This window comes from Sapajus apella, unplaced genomic scaffold (assembly GCF_009761245.1).
Source record: "Sapajus apella isolate SASKATOON/1434 unplaced genomic scaffold, GSC_monkey_1.0 scaffold44, whole genome shotgun sequence".
NCBI classification, from domain to species: Eukaryota; Metazoa; Chordata; class Mammalia; order Primates; family Cebidae; genus Sapajus; species Sapajus apella.
The window spans coordinates 17938344-17965131 of NW_022436984.1; the positions used below are offsets into that span (position 1 = coordinate 17938344).

General features: G+C 38.1%; 1 protein-coding gene and 1 long non-coding RNA gene across 2 annotated transcripts in view; both read left to right on the forward strand.

The window, feature by feature from the left end:
- CAMKMT (calmodulin-lysine N-methyltransferase) overlaps window positions 1–26788 on the forward strand; it is a 403007-nt gene that overhangs the window by 140507 nt on the left and 235712 nt on the right. The window lies entirely within an intron of this gene.
- LOC116524297 lies at window positions 308–12453 on the forward strand. The gene is made up of 2 exons (XR_004257262.1): window positions 308–2147; window positions 11501–12453. It is a non-coding gene; the product is annotated as an uncharacterized LOC116524297 (long non-coding RNA).

Here is a 26788-nt window from a genome sequence, read left to right on the forward strand (position 1 = left end):
CAATAGAGTGGTGGTAGGGGGAGGGGAGGCTGGGGGTGAAACAAGAATAAAATGATAAAACAAAACAAAAACACAAAAAAGCAAAACAACAAAAAGAGAAACTGTAAAGGCTATGTAAGTTCTTGCCTCAGGCAAAAATTACTGAATAGGCCAGGCGCGGTGGCTCATACCTGTAATCCCAGCCTGGCCAACATGGTGAAACCCATCGCTACAAAAAATACAAAATATTAGCTGGGCATGGTGCCAGGCACTTGTAATCCCAGCTACTTAGGAGGCTGAGGCAGGAGAATTACTTGAATCTGGGAGGCAGAGGTTGCAGTTAGCCAAGATTGCACCACTGCACTCCAGCCTGGGCAACAGAGTTGAGACTCCTTCTTAAAAAAAAAAAAATTACTGAATAAATTTGCATTTACCTTTGGTGTTTCCCAACTTAGATTTGAATTGTTTTGTCTGTCCCCTAAAACCTGCCCTGTGCTCTTGTGTGCCCTGTGACTGTTAGTACCCTTGTCTTTGTCACTCCAGGCCTGCTCTCTTTTTCCTATTCCCATCTGTACTTTAAGCCTTCCCTACCCCCCATGCCCTTGTACCCTTTTCACTTCCTTTAAAAATGGCCAGTGCTTCATTTCAGTTCCTCTGTGTCCATTCTCTAGAAATTAATCTGATCCACTAATCACCATTAAATTGATAATGCTTGAAAATGTCTTGCCTTTTTCTGGTTTGCCATTTTAATTAGAATTTTAACTTAGGTTTTTAGAGAACATTTCAAGATATACCACCTTGATGGTTGGACTTGGGTTTAGGTATTTCAAGCTGGTTCATAAAGGTATTTCTTTTAAAGGAAAAAAAAAAAAAACAGTGAGAGCCCAGCATGCACATCCACCTTCAAGATGTAATAATTTGAGATTTCAACTGTCCCTTAAGGAAAGTTGGTTTTAGAAGAGAAAAGGTAAAACTATTAAATAACTATGATCCATAATAAAATATATTATAGTTTCTTATTCTTAGCCAATTAAACGAAAATATTATTATGTATTAATAGGATATGTAATTTTGGGGGATAGAAAATGTATTTTTTTACTTATTACTTTTAGTTTTTGTAATGATTGCTGATTTGTCCTGTGCTGTATATAATTCTTTGTCGCAGTTTTATTAGCACGTGTTATAGCCAAATGCTTTCTTGTTATATTATGAAGAGGACATTTTTGTTCTGTTCCATGTTATTTTTCTTACCAAAACATGCAACAAAGACTAAAGTCTATTCAAAAAAAGCTTATTTCATTATTTAAAAAGATTCTTTCCCATATTCCATACTTTTGTTAGTGTTACATCCAATTTTTTTTTCCATAAATTTAACCCCTCCCCTGCTTTCAGATGTGGCCTAAAAGCAAACAATAGAAGTACTTTTGACCTACCTTTGTTAGAAACTTTGCATAGCTAAATCAGTGCTTGTAGGAGTGTCAGGGAAAGTAAGAGTAAAGAGGATATAATATGTAAGATAGAGTGCTTTGTCCTAAAATGTTGATGGTCTGTTGGGAAATCAGATAACCACATATGACATAATCAATCAGCAAGCCAGATTAAAGTTCTAAGATACGTGAAAAAGTTAACAGTATCAGTTTTTAGAGAGAAAAGAGAAATTAGAGTAGGCTTGAGATGTCATAGAAGTTTTAGACTACACTTTGGTGGACAGATAAAAGGGAAGAGGACCTTTGAGATGAAAATCTTAAAATATTCCTATCAGAATTCTCAACCCAAAGATGATATATATAACAAACTGAGAAGAAGAGAAAAAATGATTAGCTTCTAGGCTTCCTCATTGGTCAACATGAAGTCTCTCCAAACCCAGTGGACAGACTTGTATTTTCAAGCACCCTGTTCTTAGAGCTTAGGCTGCCATGACTGACAGAATACCCTTCTGGTAAGCTTAAACAACAGAAATCTATTTCTCACAGTTCTGGAGTCTGGGAAATCTAAGATCAGGGTGCCCCCAGATTCTGTTCCTGCTGAGTTTGTCTCTTGGCATGTCTTAGAAGGGCTCTTTTCCTTAAGTTCTTATGTGGCTTTTCCTTGATGAATTCACTTGTGGAGAGAGAGAGAATGAGAGAGGAAAGGACAGAGAGAAAAAAGGGGAAGGGGGAGAGAGAGTTGTCTGCTCTTTTTGTAAGGGTACAAATGCTATTATGAAGGCCCGATCTTCATGACCTCAGGTAAACCTTATTTCTTCCCAAAGGCCCTATCTTCATATACCATCACATTATGGTTTAGGGTTTCAACATATCAATTTTAAGGGGTACAAACATTCAGACTGTAACACAACCCAGAACTCATCTGTGTTATGGCCAGTCCCACCCTTGCCTTAATTCCCTATCTTCCCTGAGTACCCTAGAAGATTAGATATACTGCTCAGATGACTTAGGACTTAGTCCAGACTTAAGTTAGGGCCCTCCTTTTAGTGTCATATATTAGTTCAGATGTCAAGTATTTATAAATTTTTTCAATTTATGTTTAATTCTTTATTCAAAATGAGCTTTTTGAGAGCTCATAATTGGCTTACCTTATGATTCCATAAAAGTGAATATTTGGCTTTAGACAAATGTAGTTTGTTTATTTAACAACCATTTAATTGATGCCTATGATGTTCTTCTTTCTGATTTTTGGCCTAGGGGTTTATTCAATTTTCTGTACCACTTACAAGGGCAGAATTGAGGTGGGTGATATCTTATTATGGCTTTAATTTGCATTTCCTTAATGGCTAATGGTGCCAAAGATCTCTGAATGTGCTTATTTTCCGTCTGTATATCCTTTTTGTGAAATAACTGTTCACGTGTTTTGCCCATTGTGTTAGCCTGTTTTTTTGTTGCTATAAAGGAATATCTGAGGCTGGGTAATTTGTAAAGAAAAGGGGTTTATTCTCTTCCTTGTATGTGAGATAGTTTTCAGTGATTTTCATTTAAATGTGTAAGTTATTTTTCATATTTCTTTCTGATTATACTTTTTAAAAACATCTTTGAATAATGGTGGTTTGTTTTAGTCAATATCTATATAATCTTTGTTTATCTCTTGATGTTGATATGTTAAAATCCAGATTATGTTCTAGACAGGTAGAAATAAACCCCATTTCTCACTGCAGGGGGACACTATATATAAGGATACCGGTAAACCCAGATTTTTAGTGCTAATAATGAATAATAACATGAGATATTTCATATGGTATAAATATAGTTCAAGAAATCCATCTCCTTATACCAAATTGGATTTCTGTAATAAGTGTGCTTTACTGACTAATTTTCTTTCAAAATTAACTCTGTTTAAACCATTCTTGCTTTTTGTCATATTTCAAAATGTGTTAGCTAATATTACTTTAAATAATCAAGGTATCATTTTTATCTTGCAAATTTATGCTGATCAAAAAATCTTCAAATTTGAAATGTTTATAAAAATGACTATGTGACAGAATGGCAAACATACCCTTTAAAACGTTTTAATTCGAAACGCTCACAAGGCATTTAGAAAGGTAGTGCCTACAAGAAAATTCTTAACTTCGATATTATTTACCTATTCATTTTGGAATTCATAAAATTTGTGCAATCTTTTTTTTTTTTTAAATTTGAATATATGTGTCCTTATCAGAAAGGAATAGAAAAATTGAAGGCAGTTTGGAGCTGAATAGAAGTTATTAATGAGCTTAGCTTTGACTGGAATGACAGATTAATGGCTAAATTTTCTTCTATAGCAAGTCTGTTAGAACTTCTACCTTGCTTCAATAAATTCTTTTTGTCATTACAAATTGGAGGCAAAAGGCAAAGTAGGTTTAATTTCAATTTTGAAACTCAGACCTTAAATCTTTAGTGACCTTCACTCAGAACCAGGATTGGTTGTACTTCTTTGGAGCGCTTATAAAAAAAAACTTATGGATCGTATGCATCATGGAACACATCACATTTTCTCCTTTTTATTGACTGCAAAAAGCACTGAACCAAATTCGTGGCCTACTTCTAATTGGTGTACTGTACCATGTAGTATGCCTTTTTTGTACTGACCCTGATTTCATATCATTTTTTTCTTGCCTGTTTTCTGTTTGCAGTGATCTCTTCATCATTTTAGAAATCCTGTTGTGATAATAGTAAAAGTAATAATTATTCATATTTATTTAGTTCTGTTTATAAGCACTCTACATGTTACATTAAGCTTAATGTTTAACATGCCTTTGTGATAGGTACTCTCATTATCCCCATTTTACTGATGAAGTAGAATAGTGCTACTCAAAGCACTAGACTGAGATGAGTTTAGCAGCTGGTACCAGAATTAAATCAACTTACTACTTCCTTCATCAAGAAAGTCATGCTGTGAAAAAATTGTCAGCCGAACTAAACAACGTGCTTAATGACATAGTTGATCTGCATTCTGATGCAAGAAACTTACTTAGGCACAAACTGGCAAAAGCACTTCGTTGTCAGCCTGGACATCAAACTTTGAGTAGCACCATTCCAGAACAGTGTTTCTCAAACTATTATCTGTGGTGAAGGACTTTTGTGCATGCGTTTAAATGTTTAACACTTATGGGCTGAGACTTTCATAAAACAAAAGTGTTATGGTAATGTGAAAAGTTTCTAAGTACTTTATATAATTACTTTGTCTTGAACAAGTAACAGTGACTTTAAGGACTGGCATAGGTAGACCCTGTGTTGGGTAGCACTGGTATAGAGTGAATTAGTGTATCGATTGTGATTGATTCTAGATCCTAGGGAGAATCACAGCATTTTATTTAGTATCAACATATGAGAGTTGCCTAATTTGCATAAATGTAAACCTGTGGTCACATTGGTGGGGAATAGCAGAATAAATCTCTAGATATTAATCCTGTAGCATCAGCACCTTGGGTTTATCTGGTTTGCATATAGCCAGTCACAGCAAGGGAGTGAATAGGCAGTATACCTATAAGTATAGAACCAGTCACAGGAAGGGAGTTCCCCACTACAGTGTTTAAAAATTCTGAGCTTTCATGCACAATGAAAGCATGTTTCTTCCCTTCCCTCACACTCCAGGGTTGTGAACATCCATACCTGCAAGAGACCATTGTAGACATCCATCTAGAGATTCCAGTACTGTGGCTGTTTACCTCATCCCAAAGGAATATGTGTGTGTATATGTGGGATGTGTAATAAGAGGAAAGTTTGGCCTAGATAGATTGAATAACTCTCTATGGGATATTTGTTCTTTTAGGTAAATAGTCCTGTAATAAATATAAATAATCTGGATAGGATATCCTTGTCGGTTTCTATATTATTATGTTAAAGGCAGCAGAAAAAATATGGTGTGACTTGTATATCTTAAATTGTTTGTCTTAAATTCCTGTGCCTTTAATGTGAGAAGATCAAAGCACAGAAAGGTGACAAGAGCTAATGAGGGACTGAGCAAGGGTTTCAGCTTGGTGAAATGGCTCCAGTACCCTAATTATTTTTCTTTGTTTTTAACTTTTAGTTATTTTATTACCAAAAAAAAGTTTTTTGTTTTGTTTTGTTTCAAGTCAGGGTCCCTCTCTCTGTCACCCAGGTTGGAGTGCAGTGGCACAATCTTGGCCCACTGCAACCTCCGCCTCCTGGACTCAAGTGATCTTCCCACCTCAGCCTTCTGAGTAGCTGAGACTACAGGCACATGCCATCATGCCCAGACAATCTTTTGTAGAAACGGGGGTTTCACCGTGTTGCTCAGGCTGGTCTTGAATTCCTGAGCTCAAGCAATCTTCCTGCCTTGGCCTCCCAAATAAAAGTTTTAAAATAAGTATAATTCCTGCTGTAGCTTGAGTATGTCACCAGAATTCATGCTGGAAATGTGATCCCTGGTGTGGCAGTGTTGGGAGGTGGGTCTTAAGGTGGTTAAGAGGGATTAATTCTCATAGGAATAAGTGAGTTCTTGCTATTGTGAAACTGAATTAGTTTCATGAGAGCAAGTTGTTGTAAAGTGAGGCCACCCTTTGTGTTTTGCCCAATTCCTCTCTGGCTTCTGTGCTATTTACAACATGGGACAAGACTTTCACCAGAAGCCAACCAGATGCGACTGCCCAATCTTGAGCTTCCTAGCCTCCAGAGCTCTGAATCAAAATAAACCTTTTTTCTTTGTAAATTACCCAGGCTCAGGTATTCTGGTATAGCAATAGAAAATGGACTATGACAGTTCTCAAATACTTTTCACCTGGCTCCCCTTAATGTTAACATCTTACATTACCATAGAATAATTATTGAAATCACAAAATTGACATTGATACTGTTAACTGTTCTACAGAGCTTATTCAAATTTCACCAGAATTTTAGTTTTTCTATTAATATCCTTTTTCTGGTCCATGATCCAATCCAAGAGCACATACTGCATTTAGCTGTCATTTTATTTTAGTCTCTTTAAATCTGTGGTAATTCCTTAGTCTTTCTCTGTCTTTCATAGCCCTGATACTTTAAGGAATACTAGTCAATTATTTTGTAGAATGTCTGTTAATTTGAGTTCATCTGATGTCTTCTCATGATTACATTGAAGTTTTAAAGTTTCGGCTAGAATATTACAGAAGTGATGTGCCCCTTCTCAGTGAATCATATTGGGACTACATAATTCTAACATGACTCATTACTGGTAACGTTCACCTTGATCACTTGGCTGAGGTGGTGGTTCTCTAGGATCCTCCATTACAACACTACTATTTTCCCCTTTGTAATTAATATTAATAAATATCATGTTGAGAGATACTTTGAGGGTATACAAATATCCCATTTCTCATTATACTTTCTCTCTCAGACTTTACATTCTACTGATTCCATGACCTACATTCTTTTTAAAAAACTTTATTTCAATAGTTTTTGGGGTGCAGGTGGTTTTTGGTCACACGGATACGTTCTGAGATTTTATGCACCCGTCACCTAAACAGTTGATACTGTACCCAGTATGTAGTCTTTTATCCCTCACCTCCCTCTCAGCCTTCCTCCTTGAGTCCCCAAAGTCCATTATATCACTTTTTTTTTTTTTTTTTTTGAGATGGAGTCTCACTCTGTTGCCCAGGCTGGAGTGCAGTGGCGTGCCCTTGGCTCCCTGCAAGCTCTGCCTCTTGGGTTCAAGTGATAATCCTGGCTCGGTCTCCCAGGTAGCTGGGATTACAGGCATGTCCTACCATGCTTGGCTGATTTTTATATTTTTACAAAATACAAAAGAGATGGAGTTTCACCGTGTTGGCCAGGCTGATCTCGAGCTCCTGACCTGAGGTAATCTGTCCGCCTCAGCCTCCTAAAGTGCTAGGATTACAGGCGTGAGCCACCGTGCCTGGCTCATTATACCTCTCTTATGCCTGTCATCCTCATAGCTTAGCTCCCACTTGTAAGTGACAACATATGATATTTAGTTTTCCATTCCTGAGTTACTTCACTTAGAACAATGGCCTCCATCTCCATCCAAGTTGCTGCAAAGGACATTATTTCATTCCCTTTATTTTATTTTATTTATTTATTTATTTTTGAGATAGAGTCTTGCTCTGTCATGCAGGCTGGAGTGCAGTGGCACAATCTTTGCTCACTGCAACCTCCGCCTCCTGGGTCCAAGAGACTCTCCTGCCTCAGCCACCCAAGTAGTTGTGACTACAGGTGTGCGCCACCACGCCCCCAGCTAATTTTTGTGTTTTTAGTAGAGACGGGTCTTCACCATGTTAGCCAAGCTGGTCTTGAACTCCTGACCTCAGGCAATCCGCCTGCCTCAGCCTCCCAAAGTGCTGGGGTTACAGGCGTAAGCCACTGTGCCCAGGCTATTTCATTTCTTTTTATGGTTGATTAGTATTTCATGTCCTACATTGTACTTTTGTAAATTATCTGAAAGTAAAAAGATCATTCAACTGAGGGCTGAGAGATCTGCCTCCTAAAACCATCTGGGGCTCTTGCTCCCTCCAGTTGTTCCCTCCTCCTGGACTGTTCTTCCCTCAGATTTTATCTTTTGGTTGGGTCCCTCACTTCAAGTGTTTATACCAATTTGACCTTATTAATGAGAACTCCTTGACCACCCTGTTCAGTAATACTGCAAACCAGTCTGTCCAACCTGCTTACTCTGCCCTCCCCCATCTTCTAATGTTGCTGTACTTTGTGCTTACCTAGGCTGTCCCTCTTTTAACTCCTTGTAATTTCAGATTTTAGTGAGGTATGAATGATAATGTTCTGAGAACTTTCTCTGTTGTGGGCAGATGAAGGAATGCACAGCGAAATTGTTCTTCCCATTGCGTCTTCCTTATGTTAGCCATGGCACTTGTGGTCACTGCTGCTACCACTTCCCAAGGAATTCAGACTCTAGGCTATTATCTGATGCTTGGCTGTGTCTATGTAATTTTGTACACAAGACAAAAAAGGGGAAAAAAGTTACTAGCTCCTCCCCTTAGCCAACATTTTTTTTTTGAGACGGAGTTTCGCTCTTGTTACCCAGGCTGGAGTGCAATGGCGCGATCTCGGCTCACCGCAACGTCCGCCTCCTGGGTTCAGGCAATTCTCCTGCCTCAGCCTCCTGAGTAGCTGGGATTACAGGCACGCACCACCATGCCCAGCTAATTTTTTGTATTTTTAGTAGAGATGGGGTTTCACCTTGTTGACCAGGATGGTCTCGATCTCTTGACCTCGTGATCCACCCGCCTCGGCCTCCCAAAGTGCTGGGATTACAGCCAACATTTTGACTTTGGACAAATAAGTTCACCTTTCTGTTTCTCACATTCTTTATAAACTGAGGCTAATAAATCATAGGTTTGCTGCAGGGACAAAATAAGAAAACACACACAAAGCACTTAGCATGGCACCTGGCGTGTGATAAGCGTTCAGTGAGTGGCAGCCATTATTAATATTATTTAGCTCTTATGGATGTATTTTAAACATGGCACACAATTGGACTTTAATTTATCTCACTTTGACAGTATACCTCTTCTTCTGACCTACATGTACCTAAATTTAAAGAACAATTTTTTCTACCCTTTCATTATTGCTAGCCTTTCAAGAGTCTCCTACTTTTTTGTACTTTCTCAATTCCTGTATGTTTCTAAACTACAATAAATTAAAGCTCGTATTTCTTCTATATTGGGAGGCCAGCTGGTTAAAGACAGCATAAAAGTATGTATACCTAAATCTGTATGAAATTTTGAAAGACATCATGTGTGGTCACCTTTCAATGGACTTCACTTGCTTAAAATTAAATTTTTATTTGATGTATATTTTCAGTGTTTTTTTTCTTAAGATAAGTGCAAACCAACTTCCTTTCTCAAAGCAAATAAAATAAATGTCAGTATTCCTAGGATTTCCTGAAGAGCTTGGAATGATATAATGTATGCTGCCCCATCTGTATGTATGAAGCCAGTTCAGGAAAACAAAAACAGAAACATAATCTGTTTAATTACATTTGGTGTTAATCTCACCCACAAGCAGTCATGCATTTTCATGGAATTAGAAATCATTCTGATGAGAGCTTTGGTAATTTGCTCTATGTGTTTATTTTCACATATATGCTAGCTGTTGATTGTAATTTCCCAGCCATGGAGAGGGAGAAATGTCCTCATGCTGCTCTTCTGTGTGGCCTACTACAGACAGCCAGATTACCCCAGTGATGGGTCTCTTCCTGTACCCACCTCCACCCACCCAGTACTTTATTCTTCACAGAGAGTTAAGTAAGGGCCAAAGGAGAAGGGAACTGGGAGATAGGAGTGTGACTAGTATAACTTAATAACTGTTGTTGAATGAATTAATTAACCAATGAACAAACTATGTTTCCAGTACACTATGACTGCTAGTAAGGGCAGAGCTAAATTTGCTATTCCATTGCATCAACTAGAATAGTGTCTGATATACCTTATCTCTATTCCTAGTTGTTTTAAAATTTTTATTATCCTGCTTTTGGTTGCTATAATAAGCCCTCTCCCATGGTTGGACTATGAAACTTAAGGAAGATTAGTTTCAAGTTCTTGGTGTACAAGCAAGGAGAGCTCCTCCCAGGACCGTAGGCCAGTTCCAAACACGGCTTCTAATCATAGCCCACAGAGCTTACTCCTTTCTCCCTTCTTGGGTAGGAGCATTGGAAAGGACATCTTCAGTTACTATGGACGTTGACTTACTGTGCCAGTGTAGAACAGGGTGCCGTAAAATCTGGGGCAGACATTTTCCCCAACTTCCAATATAGAAGAGAAAAGATTACTAAGAAAATCCTGGCCAGGAGCAATGGCTCACACCTGTAATCCCAGCACTTTGGAAGGCCGAGGTGGAAAGATCGCTTGAGTCCAGGAGTTCAAGACCAGCCTGGGCAACATGATGAAACCCCGTGTCCACAAAAAAATGTAAAAATAGCTGGGTGTGGCAGTACATGCCTGTAGTTTCAGCTACTTGGGAGGCTGAGGTAGGAGAATCACTTGGGCCTGGGAGTAGAGGTTGCAGTGAGCCAAGATTGCACCACTGCACTCCAGCCTGGGTAACAGAGTGATACCCTGTCTCAAAAAATAAAAATAAAAAAAAAGAAAATCCTTCAGTGTTGAGAGAAATCAGAGAGTGAATGGTTATATAGGGGCCAGCAGGAACAGCATCACTAGAGGAGGTGAAGAATCTGAATTAGTTGTCCAGGGCTAGGACCTATATCCAAGAAGGGCAAATGTGTTTAGGAGTAAGCTAAAACTTAATGTTTATGCCAGGTAATATAGGAAAAATACTTTCTGCCACCCTTGGTGACTGACTGGATAGAGAGGCTGATAGAGAGGTGAGCCTATTGAATGAAGCATTTTTAGTATGACATGCTATAGGTGGCCCAGAGTGTCTCAAGATTGCCCAAGCTTTTTCCTCTTTAAGAACTAGCCAAACTTAGTGCTTCTTTGGTCTGAGAGCAGGTGGCCATTGGTTCACAGTGGCTAGTTTGTACTAGGTAGAAAGGCAAAAGAGCGCATGCTGCACAGATTCATCAAGGGTATCCAATTTCAGAACAAAAGATGCTGAGATGACAAGAAAGGCCAAGGAAGAACTAATGAGATTGTAAATGCGATGAGAGAAGGGACCTTTTCTGTCTTGTTCACTGGTCTATTTCCAGCTCCTAGACTAGGGCCTGACACATGGTAGATAGAGTAAGTAGGTTTGAATGACTGCATTAATAGGAGAAACTTTTGAAAGATAAAATGCAAGGTCAATTATATGCAACAGTTGTTGCTATAGCAATGATATTCATGCCTAGATTCTTCCCCATATCCTTCCTGAATATTTTAAGATAATTAAGCATATATAAAAGGAATATGATGGATATTCATAAATCATAGGATATGGTTGCTGTGACTTATGGGATGGGGCAAATGACAACTTGGCATATTCACAAGGAAGGGAACTGCATAGCCTCTGAGAAGTTGGGTAGTCCTGTGTAGACCACCTACTTATTTGTACCAGGCCAAGTGACAAATAAAGCTGGCCTGATATACTTTCATGTCTTAATCTCCATGTTTCAACTGTAAGGGATGGGAGAAGTGAGCAACTAGGGAAAGACAGAGGTTTTAGGATTAACATCATAAAATATTATCTTCAAAGATTTTACCTAGAAGTAACTGGAGCCTCATTTGTGTTTTAAATTTCCATAAGGGAGGGTTTGATCTACTGCCAGATCAGCTCTTTAGACGCTGGCTTTGGTATTAGAAAGCTTTTCGAGAGAGTGGCTCTGGTCACTGGTAGGGGCTTTTCAGTGAGTCTGGGAGGAGTTAGGTAGAACTTTGGATTTGGGTATAAAGGGACTTGTGACACTGGGTCAAAATGCTTACAGCCTGGCAAAAGTATCTCTTCAGGCTCTGGTAAGGGATATGTAACCTCTGTGGGATATCCTAGAACACATGGGATTAGGGGAGATAAATGATCAATGGAATAGGCAATTCATTCACCTGTCAGTCACATAGATCTTACTCACTTCTAGGGAAAATCTGACATTGGAGGACTTACTGTTAAATGAATCAAAGATATGACCTTGAAAAATGGGAATAACCATGGCACCAATGGAATGAGTCAGTGATTTGGGAGGGAGAACTGGTTTGGGAAGAAGGATTATCATTTTGGTTTCAGAAATTCTGAATTTAAAGCTATAGCACCGGTTGAAATGTGTAGTAGACAGCTGGGAGGAACTGATGGAAGCTTAGGTGAGAAGACAAGTTAGGGGTTGTTAGCTCTGTTCAAAAGAAGGTAAAGAAGAAATTCTTTGTCCAACTCCTCTGAGAAAGCAGGAAGTGAAGATACCAGCTTTAGTCTATGACTACTTGGTTTTTAGGCCCTTTATTTATAGTCTAAGAATGTCAAGACATTGCTGGGATACATGAAATGGGGAGAGCACAAGCAGTGGCTTCTATTTATGAGAAAGAACAAATCTAGAGATTGAGAATCATACAGAAGCAATTTTCTTTGCTTTTTTTAAAAAAAAAAAAAAAAAAAAAACACACTTATTACCAAGGTTCTGTCAGGAAATATATACTAGAAGCCAAACAAAATTGTTTCATTGCTTATGGTGAAATGCACCAGGGGGGCTGATGGGCAAAAAAGAGCGCCTCATGCAAAACACCAAATGTTCCAGTAATCTTGCTCCAAACCATGCCAGTTTACTTAAAATTTCTTTCACAGTTCTTGTTAGAGTCATGCAGTAAATAAATTAAGTACCTTTCCCACTGCGAGTTTTTAAGAAACACTTAATGAAGTAAATGCCACAGTGTTAGACCAGGGGGAAGCCATGCAGTTAAATTATTTTTAGCATGCATTTCTTGTTTAATTTTTGTTGGTTTCTTTTGATCTGGGCTTGAGTCTTAGCCAGATAGTGTGACTCAGGGGACAGAGGACATGGATGAAAGAGAGATTTGTTTTTACTGCCTAGTGAATATGACTAAGGGAAGCTTTCTTTTTTCCCCAAAGGTTAAAACATTTTGTTCGCCTCTCTAAATGTATTTAGGATTGCTTCTCTAAATATCAAAATAGTTGTATTTGGGATAGCTATAAAGAGATACACTATTAAGAATTCATTACTCTTGAATATTTAGAAATGTTCTGTATGTTTAATTTTAATCATATAGCCTTTCAAGAAAAGTATTATTATATTCTATTTTTAAAATACTTAAAAACATAGATTATTTTTAATATAGTTTAATCTTTATAATTAAGGAAGTTTCTTGTGATTTTTTTTTTTGAGACGGAGTCACATTCTGTTGCCTAGGCTAGAGTGCAGTGGCATCATGATCTCGGCTCTCTGCAACCTCCACCTCCTGGGTTCAAGCGATTCTCTTGCCTCAGCCTCCCGAGCTGGGATTACAGGTGTGTGCCATCACACCCAGCTAATTTTTGTACTTTTTGTCGAGACGGGGTTTCACCATGTTGGTCAGTCTGGCCTCGAACTCCTGACCTCAAATAATCTGCCTGTCTCAGCCTCCCAAAGAGCTGGGATTACACATGTGAGCCACCAGACCCGGCTTTCTTATGATTTAGAAGAGCTTGAATCATCATTATGAGAATTAAATGATTATTATGTTATAAATATGCATAACTGCTTATTAATCAAGTTTCTGATTAATAGTTTCTTTAAAAAAAACCCCAGAAACTATAACCACATTCTTTTAATAACTAGAAGCACTTGTTAAAGGGACCAAAAATAATTGTTCTGAAAACTTTTTTTGAATGAAGACAATTCAAAAATGTATCAGAGAAGATGCACGATGTCTGGAAACAATCTGTCTCTAGAAAGAAGTCTTTGATTTTGATTAATATACTTTATGAGCAACTTAAGAATTAATGAAATATAATGTTAGGTAAAATACAGCAATAAGTTTTCATTGCTAAATTGTTCTGCGGACACTTGTAATTTTCAAGGGGTGTGCTGTTGCAAGTATGGTATTTTATTCTACAGGAACAAAAACCAAAGTCAAAAAGATAGTTTTCTTTTGGCACAGAACTCTTTAATACCTGTCACCGTCTCAACAGGGAGTGGTGCTTCTCATTTTAACTTGAAACCTATAGTGAGGACTGTCTACCCTTTTTGCAGTCTCCAAGTAATCAGATAGTATTGAAAGGTGTAATGGGAACAAAGTGGAAAACAACAATATCCTCAAGTTACAGGCCAAATTGGTAACCCTAAGAGAAAGATTTTGACAGCCATAAATATTTCATCTCTCAAGGCCCTGATGCTACTATGTGAGAACAATTTAGTTAGAAAGATCATCAACAATTAGGTGACATCTCTATCACACCTATTACTGAGTTGAAATTTCACTGACATGAATAATAAGGGGTCTTGTTTGACATTTAGCAGTTTAATTAATTTGTTTCCTAAAGTGAATAATGTTTTACACTGTGATTTTTCAATACGCTGTCTCCATACACTTGAATTTTTTTATTTTGCTTTTCTTGGGGAAACTATTTAGTTTTCCTTTTCACTTAACAAATTACCTACCCATCTTGGCTCTGGTGCCAGCCAGTGTTTTGTGGTGCTCATGGGGTGGGGATAGTGTGGGGAAATTGAGGAAGTGCTGCAGATCTTCGTCTACTATTCAGTTTTGGAGGAGAGATAATGTAGGAGTATGGAAAGGGAAAACAAAAACACTTTTTTTCCTCTAGAAAATGTAGTACTTTTTGGCATTATTGTTAAACAAAAATACAAGTGTTGTCCCTCTGGTCATTCTAGTCATGGAGAATCATCAAGGAAGGAGCTGTTATGGGTAGTCATTGACTGCCATGTGGCATAACTATTTGCATTATTCTTTATATATTATTGACTTTATTGCTTTCTCTACACCTTCAAGATATGTTGTATATTAATGTGATTTCTACAATGCTATTTTTGAAACTAAAACACAAAATGTTTGCTAAAGATCATTTCTAAAACTGCTGCTGCAAAAGTAGGAGGAATAATCCAATGTGACAATAGAAAGAATGAATCTACTGTGTATTCTTGCAGATAAAAATAGACTCCTGAAAACTTAGTCAACTCAATTAAATTATTTACTCTGATTACCTCTATACAAACCCCCAAATCCCTACCTTAAGCTGCTTCCCTTTGCAGAGTTTTTAAAAACCAAAGACATGTGGAAAAGCTACTTCTCTCCCACTCGAGCCTGTAGGACATGAAGATGAATGATATTCTGTATTCTCCAGAGTACAAGTATCCTTAACTACCTGATGATGATGTATATTTCTGATGGATGGGGCTTAGCTAGGTAGATATATCCAGATGAAATCATGTTCGTGACACATGTGAGTGGGAAGAATGTCTTAGAACATGTCATGCTGAAGATACAATGCTGAAGTGTTGAAGGTTGAATATTAAAAGGGGAAGCTGGGCTCCAGCATTTGGAGGAAAGGTAGTTCGGTATATACCTCCCATATGATACTTCTGTCCGTGTTGTCTGTTCTTATTTTATAATGGTATCTAAAAATAATCAGTTTCCACTACTTTACTAACTTGTTTTGGGACCAAATATAATGAAAGTGATACAGACCCGATTTTTAACTATTGAACCTGTAGGATAGAGAAACTCTTAATGCTATCACAAAGCACCATGAGATGCTTCAGCATAATAGAGTGCTAGCAAAGTTGAAATTGCTGCTATTGTGTATTTCAGACTTGTTAAAGCTGTTCCAGACTCATGGTGAAATAGATTGCTTCCTTCTACTGGTGGAAATTGAACTTTTTCCCTCTGTACATATGTTTATAAATGAACAGGGACATAAACTTTTTCATTGGAACATATTTTGAGGCAGAGATATGTGTTCGTAGAGAGCGTTATATGTATCACTCTTAAATGTTCTTTTTTTTCCAAAACAGGTTTCCAGGTCACAATTTTGAACCTGTATAATTTTTATTATGATTTTCCCCTGTGAACTGAAAGGCCATCCAATAAGTGAAAACATTTTATGTTTATTTTTATTAAGTACCACTCCCTCTGTGCCTAAGTACAAGGCATAGCAAAAGAAGGAATAAGAATAATTTCGTAAAGATAATTAAACATAAGCCTGAGTGATTTCTTTCTGTCACAAAGACTTCAGAAAGGAAAGAGGTGAATCAGCATGGTATGTTTAAAAACAAAACAAAACAAAAACGCGTGACATAGGACACAGGGGATGTACATTACTAAACAGTTTACTATGTGCCAGGCACTGTGCCTCAAACTCAACATGCATTATTTCATTTGGTCCCAGCAACCCAATCTTCATTTTGTACAGGGTAGCATGATCATAGCTGAGAACACTGGGCTTAAGTGATCCTTCCACCTCAGCCGCCCAAGTAGCTGGGACTACAGGTACAAGCCATCATTCACAGCTAGTTCTAAAATTTTGGTTGAGATGGGCTCTCGCTCTGTTGTCCAGACTAGTCTCGAGCTACTACCCTCAAGGGAGATCCTCTTATCTCAGCCTCCCGATCCACCTGCCTTGGTTTCCCAAGTTGCTGGGGTTATAGGAGTGAGCCACTACATCCAGCCCTCAAAGCATTTTAAATTACTATGCAATACTTCTATTCATCAACACTCTATCTTTAACTGGTTATATCATTATGAGTAAATTACTTAGGCTTTGAGAGAAGTAATTTCTTTCCCTGTTAATTGATGGCCATTGTACCTGCTCCTCTTGTTTCAAATGCAACATGGTACAATGGAAAAAGCAATGGATTTAGAGAACATGAATTCAAAGACTGACTCTATTAGTTATTAGTTGTATTATCCTGAATTATGTACCTAATCTCTCTGATATGGTTTGGCTTTATGTCCCTACCCAAACCTCACCTTGAATTGTAATCCCCATAATCCCCACTTGTCAAGGGCAGTACCAGATGGAGATAATTGGATCATGGGGGCAGTTTCCCCCATGCTGCTCTCATGATAATGAGTGAGTCTCATGAGATCTGATGGCTTTATAAGTATCTGGCATTTTCCTTGCTTGCATTAATTCTCTCTCCTGCCACCCTGTGAAGAGGTGTCTTCTACCATGATTGTAAGTTTCCTGATGTTTCCCCAGCCATGAGGAACTGTGAGTCAATTAAACCTCTTTTCTTTATAAGTTACCCAGTCTTGGGTATTTCTTCATAGCAGTGTGAGAACAGACTAATACACTCTCTAAACTTTGTATCTTTGGCACGTACCATGGGAATAATATCATCACAACCTCTCTCCACAAGGTTGAGACCCAAGTTGAAAGTGATATAATGTAGCTGAATATGTTTTGTAGTGAATGGTATGGATTTACATTTATTAGATGCTCTGCCTATGGTACTTACTGTTTTTAACAGCATTTTATACTTCATCTCTTTTATTTTGAATGAGTTTATATGGTAGGTACTATTATCCCAATTTTATAGTTGAGAACACTGAGGCATGATAAGGTGAGGCAACTTGCCTAGGATTATGTAGTTAATAAGTGGCAGCGCCATTCAGTTTAAATGTAGTAGTCTCCCTCCAGAGCCCATGCGCTCAGTCTTCCATCAAGATAGGTTATAGTGGCTGGGTGTGGTGGCTCACACCTGTAATCCCAGCACTTTGGGAGGCTGAGGAGGGCAGATCACGAAGTCAGGAAATTGAGACCATCCTGGCCAATGTGGTGAAACCCTGTCTCTACTAAAAATATAAAAATTAGCCAGGTGTGATAGTGTGTGCCTGTAGTCTCAGCTACTCAGGAGGCTGAGGCAGGAGAATCATTTGAACCCAAGAGGCAGAGGTTGCAGTGAGCCAGGATCACGCGACTGCACTCGAGCCTGGCGACAGAGCAAGACCTCATCTCAAAACAAAAAAAGATAGGTTATAGTGTCAGCTACTGGGCTGACTGAGGTGGGAAGATCCCTTGAGCTCAGGAATTTGAGGCTGCCAAGAGCTATGGCTGTACCATTGCTCTCCAGCCTGGGCAATAGAACAAGCTTCTGTCTCTAAAAATAAAATAGAATTGTGGTAAAATACATGTAACATAAAATTTACCAATGTAACCATTTTTAAGTGTACAGTTCAATAGTATTAAGTACATTCACATGGTTATGCAACCTCTTTTCATTTTATACTCTATCTGTTCATTTCTATTTAAACTGATACAATTCCTTTAAAAATTTTGCAGGTTTACTGTGTATGTTACAATCTATTGCATTAGACATAAGCCACACTCACTAATGTGCCCTTCTCTCTCTTAAGCTCCCTGTAATGCTGCTGCGGGGCAGTCCCCTTAAGATACTTAGAAGCCCAATTGTTATCACAGAAGGTCTTCTACACATGGCCTTAAAATCTTTAGAAGGCCTTAAAATCTTTAGAAGGTCTTTTGTCTGTTTGAAAGGGTTTATAATGCATTACCTTAAATCATTCTGGGGTTATTAAGGGTTTTACAGCCACACTCTGAGATACTTTCTTGATAGCACCTGGGATTTCATTTTTACCTTGAAGGCATTTTTTTTTTTTTTTTTTTTTTTTTTTTTGAGATGGAGTTTCACTCTTGTTACCGAGGCTGGCGTGCAATGGCGCGATCTCGGCTCACCGCAACCTCCGCCTCCTGGGTTGAAGCAGTTCTCCGGCCTCAGCCTCCCGAGTAGCTGGGACTACAGGCGTGTGCCACCATGCCCAGCTAATTTTTGTATTTTCGGTAGAGACGGGGTTTCACCATGTTGACCAGGATGGCCTCGATCTCTTGACCTTGTGATCCACCCGCCTCGGCCTCCCAGAGTGCTGGGATTATAGGCATGAGCCACCATGCCTGGCCGAAGGCATTTCTTAATTTGAGAAGTATTTTCTGGCTGAAGGGTCTGGGAATGAGAAACAAATTTAGCTTTTTAACTCAGCGAGTCCTGGATCCTTTACATTACCTCTAAATTTTGTTTGAAAATGGAATAGTTCATTCTTCAGTTCATCTTTCTCCTCTGACATTTTATTATAGGCAGCAAGAATAAGCCAGGTAGCACTTCCAGTGTTCCATCTGCAGAATTCCTTAGCTAGATCACAGATTTATTAAGTACATTTCCTTTTTTCGTAGGACCACAGACCACAGTACTGCCACATTTCAAGCTATCACACAGGATGTTCTTTCTTCTAAGTTCCAGTCACATCTTTCTTACATTTTTTATTTATGCTTTAATGATAGCCTCTAGAGTACTGTTCCAAAACCAATGCCATGCATTTTAGATTTTGTTACAACAGCACCAAACTTTTAGTAATAAAGTTTGTTCCCCTAGTTAGCTTTGCTGCATTAAAAAATAATAAAAAAGCCTACCAATATTAATTGTGTAAAGTCACAACTTTTTAACTTTGCTCATAGATTCTGTAGGTCAAGAATTTGGGATGGTTCCATCAGGGATGGCTCTTCTCTGTTACATGATGTCTTGGGCCTCTGGGGTCAATGGGACCCACTCTTTTTTTTTTTTCTGAGATGGCGTCTTGCTCTGTAGCCCAGGCTGGAGTGCAATGGCACGATCTTGGCTCACTACAATCTCCACCTCCTGGTTCAAGCGAATTCTCATGCCTTAGCATCCTGAGTAGCTGGGATTTCAGGTGCCCACCACCATGCCCAGCTAATTTTTTGTTGGATAGGGTTTCGCCATGTTAGTCAAGCTGGTCCTGAACCCCTGACCTCAGGTGATCTGCCCACCTCAGCCTCCCAAAGTGCTGGGATTACAGGCATCAGTCACCATGCCCAGCCAAGGGGACCCACTTCTAAGTTGGTTTCTTTGCTGACATGTCTGGTAACTGAGCTAGGATGACCTAAAGCCTTAATTGGGACCATAGACTGGAGTACCTGTATATGACCTCTGTGGGGCTTAGACTTCGTGCATGATTGTGCTGGGTTCAGAGAGGGGCCTCCAGAGAGCAAGTTTTGTTTGTTTTTTTTTAGATGGAGCTTCACTCTGTCACCCAGGCTGGAGTGTAATGGCGCAATCTCAGCTCACTGCAACCTCTGCCTCCTGGGTTCAAGTGATTCTCCTGCCTCAGCTTCTTGAGTAGCTGGAATTACAGGCGCGTATCACCATGCCTGGCTGATTTTTATATTTTTAATAGAGACAGGGTTTTACCATGTTGGCCAGGCTGGTCTCAAACTCCTGACCTCAAGTGATCTGCCTGTCTCGGCCTCCTGAAGTGCTGGGATTTCAGGTGTGAGCCACTGTACCCAACCCAGAAAGCAAGCATTCTAAGATCAAGTACAAGTTGTATAACCTCTTCTGACCTAGCCTCAGACATCACAGAGCATCACTTCCACTGAAATCTATTGGTCAAAACAGTCATAAGTATGCTGAGATTCAAGGGATGAGGGCATAGAATATCAAAAAATTGGAGGCTTATGTTTTCAAACCACCACTGTAATGGTAAGATTCAAGAGTAATACAGCCCATCCTCGTGGCCAGTAACATTACTCCCCAATCCTCCCATCCCATAACCAGGAGTTGCTTTTCCCTCCCAGGACTAACCTTGGATGCTTGGAGATATTATTTTATTAAGGATGGGAACATTTCTATCCAAAGGTGCATTCTTATTATTGTTGCTAACGGTCTTCTCTTTTTTATTTTTCTCCTCTTCTTTTTCTTCTCTTTTCTTTCTGTCCCTCCTTTCTTCTTTATTTTCCTCCTCTTCTTTCCTTTACCATTCTTACTCCTTCCTCTTCCCTCATCTTCATCATCAAGCAGTGTATGCTGGACATCCCTTAGCATCTGTTTTCATTTCATTGTCATTTCGATTGTAGTTAGCTCTGAAGACAATCTGAAATCTATAATGTATCTCCAGCTGAAAAATCTGAAAAGAGGACAAGAATACAGTAGATAAAATAAATAGAATAAAAAGCTAGAATGAATGTTGGAGAGTATTTTCATTCTGTAAATGCACTGTATCAGTAAGGAACAAAGTTGAAGGAAATTATTATAAAACAATATATAGTCTGCTGTTTTAACTTCCAGGGGGATAAAGTATGAGAAGCTTGGACTCCCCAGTTTCCCAAGGGTAGCCAGTATATAATATTTCTGGTACAAATGAGGGAAGGAAACTGCTAACTTCACACTGATATTCTTGCACTGTCAGTAGAGATCATTTAAAATGTAGATGGAATTGAGGGAAGTGTATTGGCCAGAAGAATCTGTGAGTGTTCCATAAGTACAGAAAAACACAAATTTATACTACACCTTCCTTGAGCCCCTAATGGAGTCAGTTGTCAGTCATGTATGCTAATTGAGGGTTCTAGTGGCATGGATACTTAAAAAAAAACTTTGTTTTAGGCTATGTAAGGGTTATGCTTTGCTCACTTTGCATTATTCAAACCCATGGCAATTTATAGTGTTAAGGAGTAAACTAGGACCTGTCTAGGTAGCAAGTAAATAATCAGTCATCATCTTAATATTTAAAACTTTAATAGTACATTTAGTGGATTTGCTCACAAAAACCCACAATAACTTGTTAAATAGCTAATTAACATTATTTATTTATTTATTTTTGAGATAAGATCTCACTGTGTCACCTAGATTGGAGTGCAGTGGTGCAATTATGGCTCACTACAGCCTTGAACTTCTGGGCTCAAGAAATCCTCCCAGTTCAGCTAGGACCACAGGTGCAAACTATCATCTCTAATTTTTAAAACTTTTTTTGCAGAGGTGGGGTCTCCCTGAGATGCCTCGCTTAAAAATCCATGATAGGCTGGGCGCGGTGGCTCATGCCTGTAATCCCAGCACTTTGGGAGGCTGAAGTGAGCGGATCACTTAGGCCGGGCGCGGTGGCTCAAGCCTGTAATCCCAGCACTTTGGGAGGCCGAGGCGGGTGGATCACGAGGTCAAGAGATCGAGATCATCCTGGTCAACATGGTGAAACCCCGTCTCTACTAAAAACTACAAAAAATTAGCTGGGCATGGTGGCGTGTGCCTGTAGTCCCAGCTACTCAGGAGGCTGAGGCAGGAGAATTGCTTGAACCCAGGAGGCGGAGGCTGCGGTGAGCCGAGATCGCGCCATTGCACTCCAGCGTGGATAACAAGAGCGAAACTCCGTCTCCAAAAAAAAAAAAAAAAAAAAAAAGATTGGTAGTTCAAGACCAGCCTGGCCAACATGGTGAGACCCTGTTTCTACTAAAAATATAAAAATTAGCTGGACATGGTGGCACGTACCTCTAATCCCAGCTACTTGGGAGGCTAAGACAGGAGAATTGCTTGAACCTGGGAGATGGAGGTTGCATTGAGCAAAGATCACACCACTGTACTCCAGTCTGGGCCACAGAGTGAGACTCTGTCTCAAAAAAAAAAAAAAAAAAATCCACAATAATGTAAAATGTTATGTAAATGTATTGTCTTGAGATTTTTCTGCCAGGTATACTCTCATTAATGCCCATTATGTCCTATTATAACACTTTTAATACATTAATGTAATTATTTACATTACCTACTTTCCATGTTATACTGGAAACTCCATGGGACATTAGGTCTAACTTATCTCTGTATCATCAGCACCTATACATATTTGCTGAATAAATAAACTAGGCTTGAGAATTCTGTCCTTTGCCTAATCATTACCACTCCATGGTGCTAAAGGATTCCCTATTTTTACAGTTAACTATGCCTTACTTTATGCTCCAGAAATACTTTGCATATCCCTCTGTTAGCCTTTATCTCATTCTGTTGGAATTATTTGCATATTTACCTGTATGTCACAATAACTGGGACTTCTGATGGGCAAAGGCCATGTCCTGTTCATCATTAATCCACCAGGCCTTGGCATGGTAATTGGAATCCAGCAAATATCTGCGGAATAGTTAAATCATTGAATGATTTTTTTTTTTTTTGCCTTTTTTCTAAACAGTAGGTATTATTCCTCCTGAGATCTTTTCTTTCTACTTTAAGCAGTTTAAGAGCCTCTCCATAAGTTCAAAGATCATAAAAAAAATAACCAATTTAGCTTGTTATTCATCCCTTTGTATTATTTTCATTAAATATTCATTTAAAGGCTTTTATTTTATATTAGGATAAGTGAGATTAAGATAGCACACATTAGTAGTTACAGTAGTAGTAGTAATACTGGAAAATTTTCAGGCATTTGTATAAGTGTTATAGGTTCAATGACATAAAATACGTAGTAAATTAGATTATTATTTTAAAACTGTTCATGTTTAGCTTGTTAATCACTGAAATCCAATGGTAACTATTATAAAATTGTCCTAAAAATACTAAAGAGATATTCTTTTCTTTTTCTTTTTTTTTGAGATGGAGTCTCATTCTGTCACCCAGGCTGGAGTGCAGTGGCATGATCTCAGCTCACTGCAACCTCTGCCTCCTGGGTTCGAGAGATTTTCCTGCCTCAGCCTCCTGAGTAGCTGGGACTACTGGCATACTACCACACCCAGCTAATTTTTGTATTTAGTAGTGACGGGGTTTCACCATGTTGGCCAGGCTGGTTTGAACTCCTGACCTCATGTTCCACCCGCCTCAGCCTCCCAAAGTGCTGGGATTACAGGCGTGAGCCATTGTGCCCAGCCATCATCATCTTATTAGGTGGGAATTAGTGTACTTATTTTATAGATGAGAAACTGAGGCTGAGAGAGGATTATTCATTTGTCTGAGGTCAATAGCTAATAAGTAGCTGAGCCAAGATTCAAATCTGGATCTATTACACTGAAAGCCTGATTAAGCAATAGGCCTCTTTCCCAAAATTTCAAAGTGAAATTTTGTCCCAATAAATTGAATATAAATCTGAATAATTTTATGAAATTAATAGTGTCTGCCTAGAAAATGTATAATGCTAAGGATATTCACAAGTAATTTTCTATTTTTATACATGTAGATATAAAATTTCTATTAGTCAGGGTTCTCCAGAGAGATGGAACCAGTAGAGTATATATATATATAGATATACAGAAAGAGATTTATTATAAGGCTTGGCTCAGGCAATCATGCAGGTGGAGAAGGCACAATCTGTTGTCTGCAAGCTGGAGGCCCCAGAAAAGCTGGTCATGTAGTTCCAGTCCAAGCCCTAAGGACCAAGAATCGGGAGGCCAGGAGTGTAAGTCTGTAAGTCCTGGTGTGAGTCTGAAGGTAGCCTAGGTAGAGAGAGCAAATTCACCTATCCTCTGTCTTTTCCCTCTATTTGGGCCCTCAACTGATTGGATGATGCCCACCCATATTGGTGTGGGTGTTTTTTTTTTGTTTTTTTTTTTATAGCCTACTTATTCAAATGCTAAACTCTTCTGGAGGGTTCCCAGGCACACCCACAAATAGTGTTTTACCAGCTTCTGGGAATCCCTTAGTTGATGCATAAAATTAACCATTACAAAAGCCCCCAAATACTGTCTTTTTTATAAAGACTTTGGTAAGATATAGTTCACAAACATACCATACAATTCATCCCTTTAAGGTGTATAATTTAGTGGTTTTTAAAGAAAAAATTTCTTCGTTTATTAGACTGTTTCTATAAAGAGAAACTTTTTATCAATAACCTGAGGTATAGTTCCTATAGAAAAGGCAGTTTAAATGCTTGATTTCTTTCCCTTTATCATACCATAATACTGCTAATTCGTTAATATCACCAAATAGCTAATCATTATTCAAATTTCCCCAGTATCTCATAACTTTTTCTTTATTGTCACTTTGAGTCACATACAAACAATATCCACACATTGCATTTGTCTCTTTCAATCTATAGCTTCCCTCCCTTGTTTGCTGCTTCTCCCTTGCTTCTTATTTGTTGAAGAAACTGGACCATTTGTCTTGTTTCTTGCACTCAGGATTTGCTAATTGCATCTCTGTGGTATTTAATGCGTTTTCCTCCTGTAAACTGGCAGTATACTTAAGAAGTTTGATCTGATTCCGGGATTTTTTTGTTGTTGTTTTTGTTTTGGTAAGAATACTTCATTGATGGTACACTGCATTTTAATTTCAACTAAGTTTCTGTTTGCCTATTTTATGATGTTAGTGGCCATTATTTCATTAGGGGTTTGGAAAGTGGTGATATTCTAATGTGTTTTTCTTTCTTCATTTATTAGACTATTTCTATAAAGAGAAACTTTTTATCAATAACCTGAGGTATAGTTCCTATAGAAAAGGCAGTTTAATTGCTTGATTTATTTCCCTTTAACTGCTAATTTTCAGAATAATGAATTGGCTCCCTAGCATCCTCCAAAGGAGACCAATCAGGTTTTGTTTGGTTTGTTTCTTTAATATCATTATGAACTCATAGATTTTTAACCTATTTGATGTCTTTCAGTCAAACACAGTTATTATTCTACAGATACTCAAACTTGAAAATCAACATAAAATTTAAAAATTGTATCACTTAAAGGTGATTTTATTATCAATGATTTCCCCATAGAATTTATGAAAATAAAAAGCTTCCTTGTGTAGTTCTACATGAATTTTCAGGAATATATCTACCATGTAAAGTGGGTTGAACTTGCACAGGGGTGTTGTTTATGCATATACATTTAAATAAATGTGTTAGTGTGTATGTCTAAGACAGTGTATGATACTCTAAGGAATGAATACATGTTCATCTTTATACAAGAAATCTTGAGTCATGTGGTTTGGGTTAGGGTTGCTTCTCAGGTGGCAGCCATTCTGCAACAGCCCTTCCTTACCTTAAAAACCAGCACAATCTCTTTGGAGCACATTCTTCAGCTCTGACCACAGGAGACCAGCTGGGCTAACACTCAGTGATTTGTCAGATTTACCTGCATTTTTATAGTATTCCTATCAAAGAAATTTGTCCTAAAGTGTCAAATTACTGATTTTTCCAGTGACTAAAAGGTTTCATGGGGACTTCTGTTGTTATTTACATATATATGGAGAAAATTGCAATCTGTGAGTAATTTGAGAAATTTCAACACTTTCAGCAGTAGTGATCTAGAAATTAAATGGGTTTCAAATACAATACTCCAGTGCAGTGCCGCATATATAATGTATGTGCAGCATATGCTGAGGTCTTTTTCAAAACATTTACATTAAACCTGTCAGGTATTTATGAATAGCAAAAATTAATTTCCTCTAGTTCTGTCATCAGTTAGAGAAATGGATTTTAGCATGGAAGACTGTCAGTATTTCCTGCATACTATAACAGCTCACTTCAATGTCATAGTATTACACCAGGTGGCCTTCTAAGAGTCAGCTTAATGTGATTTCAAATGATAGGGTAGTGAATGTGAGGGAAATTAAAATAGTATCATACTTATGATTTAAAAGCAAGTTAATTACAAGGGCTTGTTAATAAACAAAGAAAAATTCTGAATGTATTATCTGTTATATAGCATATCAATAACAAGTGTGATGCTTTGAAAACAAAAAACTCTACCACTATGTGACTTTGAGATGACTTAAAAATATTTAATTAAATTGTTGACAAATGTATTAGTCGACTAATGGCCTTATAGCATTTGAAAGAATTTTTAGATATTCATTTTAGCTCTTAAGCCACTTCTAAAAGCATTGTTTAACTGGAAAGATTAGCTACATTGTTGACGTTTTATCTAGAAAATCACTGACGATGTGTTTGATATGAATGATCCTATCAGCACTGTACTTTGTCAATGTTCAGTTAGTGCATTTTTCCCCAATCGGGTACTTTTAAGGCTCTTAAAGGGCCAAAGCACATACAATGTTGCCACTACTGAAACAAGACACATTTTATTTGATGAATTATTTAGTATTTTTGATGGTTATGGGTAATATGACTTCACAATTCTCCTATCTTATATATCAGGGGAAAGAAAGGGGAGAATATCTGATGCATTTTAAGAAATTATTAAAATTCTGATTTTTAAAAATATTGTGAAATTTTAATTTTAGAAAGTGTAAAAAATGTCCACTATTTATTCACCTGTGAAAATTTCATAATGTT